This window comes from Tupaia chinensis, unplaced genomic scaffold (assembly GCF_000334495.1).
Source record: "Tupaia chinensis unplaced genomic scaffold, TupChi_1.0 Scaffold138400_2, whole genome shotgun sequence".
Lineage (NCBI taxonomy): Eukaryota > Metazoa > Chordata > Mammalia > Scandentia > Tupaiidae > Tupaia > Tupaia belangeri.
Genome location: NW_006198298.1, coordinates 432,546 through 440,836, shown reverse-complemented (window position 1 = coordinate 440,836; position 8,291 = coordinate 432,546). Strand labels below are relative to the sequence as shown.

At 39.9% G+C, this 8,291-nt stretch overlaps 1 long non-coding RNA gene across 1 annotated transcript in view; it reads left to right on the top strand.

The window, feature by feature from the left end:
* LOC106736310 (uncharacterized) overlaps positions 1 to 7,665 on the top strand; it is a 12,215-nt gene extending 4,550 nt beyond the window's left edge. The window contains exon 4 of the long non-coding RNA XR_001371352.1: positions 7,594 to 7,665. This is a non-coding gene — a long non-coding RNA (uncharacterized LOC106736310). The remainder of the gene's footprint in view (positions 1 to 7,593) is intronic.
* The last annotated feature ends 626 nt before the right edge of the window (positions 7,666 to 8,291 follow it).

The window sequence follows — 8,291 nt, the reverse complement described above, 5'->3', positions numbered from 1 at the left end:
TTTTTTGGGTGGGATTAAAGGGAGCATTTCTTATTTTTCAATAAACAAATATCCAATTGCTAATTGATTATTATATGGAATAACAGTAACAGCAGCAACAGCAACAATTTCTTAACCATTTCCAGTGTTCTGAGTATTATACTAAGTGCTTAACATAGGATATCTCTCGAGGTGTGAGGTTCAGAAAGGTAAAGCAAAGGTAACTTGTCCAGGGTCATACAACAAGTAAGAAGTAGAAGACCTCATGAAAAAGACCAGCAGGAAACCCTGGAGCCTCAAGAATGAGCAGAAAAGGTAAAAGAAAAGTAATAAAAGGTAGAAAAAAATGATTGCCAGGCAGAGGGAATAACAGATGTCATGAGGGCACTGGAGTGAGAGAGAAATGTGGAAAAGATCCATAGAGGTTTGGCTAGGACCTGGGGAAAGAGAGATGAGGTAGGCAGGGAGAGATTGACAGGGCCTTACGGGACCTCATTAAGTAGCTTGTGTTTTATTCTAAGGACAATGAGAGGCTACTGGAAGCTGTTTTTAACCTTTTCTTAAACCACATGAGGTTGTGTGTGTGTGTGTGTGTGTGTGTAAAATCCAGAAAAGCATCTAGTGAGGTATAAACAAAAATGGTTTAAGAAAGTCATTTCTTGAATGCCCCACCTTCTGATCTAATAGAGGCAAGGTTCTGGCCCAAATGTGTAGGTCAGTTTTTACTGCCCACCATTAATATTGCTAAAAAGAGTTCCTATGATGCTGGAAGAAGCTGTTCCTTCAGAATGCTTCTAGAAGGAGGTTTAATTAGGCTCTTATATCTGATGTTTTTTAGGCTGCAGTAAGGGAGCTCTTTCAGCTTTCACTGAGCCCTGTCAAATGAGGGAAAAATTAAAATCAAGAGAACAAGTAATTCCTGGAAACCTGAGTTGTTCAGTATTAGAACTGGAACTGTTGAGTATAAGGCTTTGGTTCAAATATATCATGATAAAGATACTTAAGTGACTAAACAGTAATTTGTGATTTGTGTATGTGTTGTATGTGTGTGCCATCTGTGATGACAGACAGCCCATTTGTGACAATCTGGAAAGATTTAAGCATTTTTTTCAATACTTACATATTTATTCTCATTCAGATACTGAAGATTTTTCTGTTTGAAATCATTATGTACAGAGTAAACTTCACAGGAGGAAAACCAGTGTTCTCTTCCCATTTCATTATGTATTGGGCTCACACATGCTTATAAGTAGCCTGCATTTGTTAGTTTTTTTGGAGAGGAGGTAGGTTACCTGATCTAGGATGACCTTTGTCATAACATCTGGTGACCGACAGCTGATTAGTTTAGGAGGCCCTAAGCTGGAATGGCTCATCTCCACTCCGCTACATGATTTCTCTTCCAGTGGGCTAGTCTGGACTTCTTAACATGGTAGTCTCAAAGTCAAAAGGAGTAGTAAGTGAGAGTAAGCACCAGTAAATAGACACTTTTAAAGCATGTGCTTGTGGAACATATTTGCTATTACCCTGTCAGCTAAAGCGTGGAAGTGTTTGTACGGTCAAGTACAGAGTCATTGAGAGGAGGGGATCATTCAAAGGTGTATATATAAGATGTGAAAAAAATTGGGGGCTGTTGCTGCAAAAATGCATAATAATTAGTAATTAATGTAAGCTTCCAACCTTTGATAAATCTTGTTAAACACTCATTTCTGAATGTAATGTATTCTAGACACTTAGTCATATGATTGTACCATTAGAAACACCTTCTCATCTTCCAAATGTGGAGTAGTGGTTTTTCTAGGAGGAAGCCAAAAGGAGACAGTGTTGTTTTAGATGTAAGTATTCCTGTGAGTGGTTTAACTGCTCCCTGATCTTGTGGGACTATCATCAAAAGAGCCCTTGGATTTCCTCAGTCTCCTGTTGAAGCTTTATCACAAAAATCCTGGCATATTAGACTGCAGTAGGTTTTGTAGTCAAGCAAAAAGACCGTTACTTGGGAATCCACTACCACCTAAGAGATGAAAGAAATGTTTGTAACTTTTTCTTAAAACCTTTATGTGGTTTATGATTTTTGCTTAAGAGGAAAAATTCTTATTTGAGTATTGTAATAAGGACAAAGAATTCTCTGTAGGTAATTTTTATTTTGTTAAGATTTTAAAATATCCCTGTGGTTAAAGTAAAGAATCTAGCATTGCACTGTGAAGTGAGTAACCAAGAACCATCAGTTTTGGGCGTCAACCTTTGACCTTTGTTCATGAAGATCTCAGAGGTAACACTTTTCACATAACTTTAATAGGCTTTTCCTTTAAGAGAGATTTTTTGTTATAGGGCTCTTATGCTCACCTGCGAGACAGACGGGCAGAAAGCGAGAAATCACCCCGCAGGGGCGGTTGGCCAAGCTGCAATCCTTTCTCTTCCATTCTCTTCTCGGGATCTTGGGCATGCATGCACATATGCCCGGTGTGAGTTTTAAGCCGCTGGCTCCAGGACTCAAACCCGGTTGACTACGTGGAAGTCCATCAATATAACCATTAACACCATCTGCTGGTCCCATTATAATAAGCTTTTACGACAGCTTGTGGCCTGAAATATATTACTTAAAAACTCAACCAGACCTTAGAAGGCATATGGGAAACTGAGTACAAGGTTTTTCTTGTACATCTTGAAGTAACCTCCAGGAAATTGTTCATCACAGAATCTTAGTTTCCCTTTTTTCCTCCTAAGATAAAAATTAAAAATGAAATCTCTCTGACATTGTAAAAGTCAGTGACTTGGAAAGAACAGTCAAAATTTATAAATACACATATCATTTGACTTAGTAAACACTTCTAGGAGTTTATTCAAATATTTGCATATTAGAGTATTGCTTGTAGTAGGAAAAGATTAGTAGTATCTTAAGTGTTAATTGTGTACACTTGCTGAAGAGAAGGAGAGATACAGAGAGGCAGAAAGCAAGAAATCATCCCCCCAGGGGGGATGGCGACACAGCAGTCCTTTCTGGATTTGGGGCACACACGTACACACCCCTGGTGTGAGTTTTAAGCCTCCAAGTTTGGGACTCAAACCGCAGTTGACTACATGGGAATCCAGCAACGTAACTATTATAGCATCTGCTGGTCTCTAATTAAATACTTTTTTTACAAAGACTATATGGTGATGGCAAGGTGAACTTTCCTAGAATCCTACCCAAGTTGACCTATTCAGAAATATCCCTGTTCAAAAAACTATCCAACTGATTTTTCCCCCTAGAAATACCTCATAGTAGTGTACTTCTGAATTTTTAACTGTAATCTTGCCTTTTCCAGAATGTCATATATATGGAATTATACAATATATAGCCCTTTTTGGTCTGGGCTTCTTATACTTGATTCATGGTTTTTTTCCTCCTACTGGGAATCCAGTTACCAGTATTTGTACCGTTCAGTTATTGCTGCACAGTTCTTGAATGTTGTGTTAAGTTTTTTTTCATTCTTTTGTCCTTTAAAAATATTTTTTCTTTCTTCTATGAGAGACAGACAGGAAGTCAAGTACCCTCAACAAGGTTTTCATACCATGGTCTATACCCAGCCTCACCCAACCCAGATCATGGACACACACACATGCATGCACCTGCTATGTATAGGGAGGCATTGGGACATGAACCTGGGACCTTCCCATTTTGGGTTGGGCATTGTAGATCATTATATTACCATTGTACTACTAGCTAGCCCTTTCATCTCTTTTTGTTTTAACTTTTATTGATCTGATCAATAAACTTGATCTCTAAGCTCACAAATTCTTTTCTTGACTGTCAAGTCTAATGCTGAGTTGAGCCCATTGTTTTGTTTACTGCTTTTTTTTATTTCTAGCATTTACATTTGATTCTTTCTTACAGTTTTCATCTCTTTGCTGAAATTATCTGGTTTTGCATATTATCTACCTTCTCCACCAGAGCCTTTAACGTATTCATCATAATTCTTTTAGAATTTTGCTTCTTATAGTCCCATCATCTGTGTCATACTGAGTCTGGATCTGATGATTGCTTTGTCACTTGGAGTATTTTCTTGCCTTTTGTTGTGCTTCATAAACAAATGAAAACTGAACACGGGCAAGGGATACTGAAGTAGATGCTTGATATATTGGAGAACATTGGGATTCTTTTTGTCAGGTCTTTAGTGGGGATTTGTGTTAATCTAGTCAGAAGGTGGCTTTTGTTTGTTTTTGCTATGGGCACCAGAGATTTCTGATTCCTCTAGTGATACCTTCATTTTTACTCTTGCTTGCCTTTGGGTTTTTTCCTGTGTGATACTTCCCAAGAGTTGTCTTTTACAGCTCTCCCAGTTGTATTCCATTGTTATTAACCATGCAGCTGGTTTGCCAAGTGGTGGTTGGTGGGGGTTGGGAGGAGTTCTCTGATGATCTGATTAAACCTCAGGTACTTGGGCAGGTACTAAAACCTGGATCTTGAGTGTGTCCTTCACAAAATTTCCTAATCCTCCAGGGGTAAAGATTTTTCTTTCCTTTTTCTCCAGCTTCAGTGGCTTTCTACCAGTGTTCTCAAGCCATGAGTTGTGAGTCCTTCCCCCTGAAGAAAATGCCTTTTGTTCTGTACCAGAGATAAAAGAAAGGGGTCTGATAGGTTTCACAGTGATGCTATTTTTCTTCAGTTTGTCATCACCACAGGAAGAGCTTTCTCTGAGATTTCCCCTGATCTTCTCTGTGATAGCCTGGCAAGATTCCTGTAGGAAAAGCTTGTAAGAGGGCGGGAACCCCCTGCATGGAGCTCAGGTGCATCACACTGTCATGCCAGCTCATACTCTTTCAGTAATTTTCCAGAATCTCTAGTTTTAATCTTCCTACAGGCTTATATACTTGGACCCTATGTCTCTCTGCAGATGCTTGTCTCTCCAGATGTCAGGATAGTAGGTTTTTCCTGTGACCTCAGTTTTCTGATAAGTCTCAAGAAAAGCAGTTGCTTTTCAGTTTGTCTGGTCTGTTTTTCTTATTGTAAGGATGGAAACAGTAGTTTCCTAGTGCTTTACATGTCTGAGCTGAAACCTGACTCCTAAAGAGTTTTAATTCATATAAATCTCTAATGTGGTATATGATACAGAGAAACTCAGTACATGTTAGTTTTTCCCTTATTTTTCTTTTTCATACTCCCTTGCATTTTATGGTTTTATGGTTAAGGAGCCAGGAATAATTGATTCTGGTTTGAGTTCTGCCAGTTTTAGGCTATAAAAATCTCTACAACACTGGCAGTATATGTTTGTCTTGCTCACTTCCAAAATTCTAAGTATGCCTTTGTCATTAGCACTCACTAATAATTTGCCTCATTCAAAATTAGAGCATGATTTAATCTGTCTAGATTATGTTTCATTAGTGATCATGTGTTTGTCTTTTTTTTTTTTTAATATATTCTCACATTGCCAGGTGCAATTCCATTCAGAAAACATTTGTTGAGTACCCACTGTGCTATATGTGATGCACTAGGTATTGAGTAGAATACCAGCCTGACCTGGTAAGTAAGTGGTGTAACCAAGGAGTCCTCCAAGGGCAATGTAAGCCCCATGATGGGAATGATATTGCATCTTGAAAAAAAATTTTTTTTGTAATTTATTATTTACATTCAATCATTATACGTCTCTACAGCCACACAATATGTTTTTCAGGGTATGTATATAATATACAACAATCAAATAAAAGATAAACATCATTTTCAACAGAGAACTTTACAATTTTATATCTATTAAGAGTTTCTTCTGGGGACCAGAAGATGGCATAATGGTTACATTGCTGGACTCCCACATAGTCAACTGTAGTTAGAGTCCTGGACCTGGCAGCTTTAAAAATCACACCGGGCACATGTGCTTGCATGCCCAAAATCCTGAGATGAGAATGAAGGAGAAGGGATTGCAGCATGGCCATCACCCCTGGGGGGTGATTTCTCACTTTTTGTGTCTCTGGTGAGCACACATACTGTATAGCAAAAATCTCTCTTAAAAAAAAAAAGTTTCAGGAACCAGCAGTTAGCGTAATGGCTATGTCGCTGGACTCCCACGTAGTCGACCGCGGTTCGTGTCCCGGACCCGGTGGCTTAAAACTCACGCCGGGCGCGTGTGCGTGCGTGCCCAAGATCCCGAGAGGAGAATGGAGGAGAAGGGATTGCAGCGTGCCCATCCCCCCTGGGGGGTGATTTCTCGCTTTCTGTCTCTATGTCTCTCTCTGTCTGTCTGGCGAGCGCATGCGCCCTACAGTGAAAATCTCTCAAAAAAAAATGTTTCTTCTGTGAGCCCCTCCCAACCACCCTCTGCTATCCACTGCTCTCATGACTTATTTTGACCAATGAAATGTTGCATGAGTAGCTCTGGGTGGCTTCTGAGCGTAGGACTTAAGTCTTATAGCTTCCCTCTTGCTCCTTGAGAATCCTGAGGCAACTCTATGAAGAAGCCCTGGCTAACCTATTAGAGGAAGAGAGTCAATGTGGAGAAAGAGAAAGAGACCAAATCAACAGCCAACCATCAGACATGTGAGTAAGGTCGCCTAAGAATATTCAACTTTAGTCACATTGCCCAGTGCCAGTAACTACGTGAGGGATCCTAGGAAAAAGCAGCAGCACAGCCATGCAACTGATTCTAGTCCAAACTGTTAATCTGTAGATTTGTGAACAAATAAAATTGTTGTTATTTTAAGCCACTAAGTTTTGGGGACATTTGCACAGTAATAAATAACTGAAAGTCTGTCCGTAGTAGGTTTTCAGTAAAACATTGTTGGAGATTACTGTCATCACGGTGGCACTCTTCTCTTTGCTTAGTACATAAAGCTTTCTAATTCTCAAGTCTTTCTCTGGTTCTCACAGCTGTTCAAAGCCTGGCCTCAACACATTCTTCTAGAATAACACTTTGCAGCCTTTCTTTGTGCCACTGAACCAGCATCCATCCATTTGCCTCACCATAGCCCCATGATAGTTTGTAGCCCTCCCTTAGCTCCATGTTGTATCCTTCCTGATTATCCTTGTTCATGAACCCTGTGGGGTCAACCTGTTCGCCACCTCAATGCCATAAATCTGTTTCCAACTTCCCAGCCCTTTCATCACCATGAACCTTCAATACCTGGGTCACATGGTTATAATTAGAAGGAACTTTAGAGATTATCTAGTATAACCCCTTCCAGTTTTGAATGAGAAAAGGAAGGCCCAGAAAAGAAAGAATAATAATAAATGAATTACGCAAAGTCACATAACATCAGCATCAAGACTAGAACTCATCTCACACAGGGAGTGGATAGACTGCTTGCTTTTGTGCATCACCTGCTTGGTTTGTGTGTGTGAAACTCTCTCTCCATGATTAAACTGGAAGCTTTTTTGGAGACAGGCATGATGCTTTTTGGAGGAAAGCATGATACTTTTTTTTTTTTTTAACCTTTTCACATTCTCCTGCTTATCTCCATTCAGAGACTAACCAGTGGCTGCTAGACACATCAGTAATCATCTATATTAATTAATTGACATTTAAAAGGCAATTATCCTCAAAACTATTCTGTATCTTATCTGTGGTGATAATTACAACTATGCATTTGTCAGAACCTGAACTGTACATTAAAAAGTGTAAATTATATTGTACATAAACTCTTTTTTAGTTGCCATAGGGACGTGTGTGCCCATCAGAGACAGAAACAGAGAAGGAGAGGGAGAAAGCACCTTCCAGTGGAGCATGGTCATGCCACAATCTCTTCTCCATTTCTCCATCCTGTCAGGATTTGGGGTAGGTACACTCATGTACCCAATGTGTTTTTCAAGCTACCTGGGCCACAGTTTGAACTACAGTTGGCTAGATCAAACCCAGTTCCTTTAACCATTATGTTATGGGGCTGGCCCATGTATATAAATATTTAAAATTATTTATTTAATTTTATTTGTTTATTATTTTCCTTCAATTTGACCAGAGTGACACAGAGAGAGATGTGAGAGGAAGACTGAGAAAGCAAGCTGCCAGGTCCAGGACTCATACTGTGGTCAGCCATGTGGGAGTTCAGCACCTTAAACACACCATCTACTGGCCCCCCGTGTATACACATTTCTTTTGGAGAGGCTTTTGCTATAGCATATGTGCACTCGCCAGAAAGACAGAGAGAGACAGAGAGAAATCACCCCTGGGGCGGGGGATAGAAATGCCGCAATCCCCTCTCCTCCATTCTCTTCTCGGGATCTTGGGCATGCACGCACGCACATGTGCCCTGCATGAGTTTCGGCCACCGGGTCCGGGACTCAAACCACGGTCAACTACATGGGAGTCCAGTGATATAGCCATTATGTCATCTGCTGTTCCCATAAATGT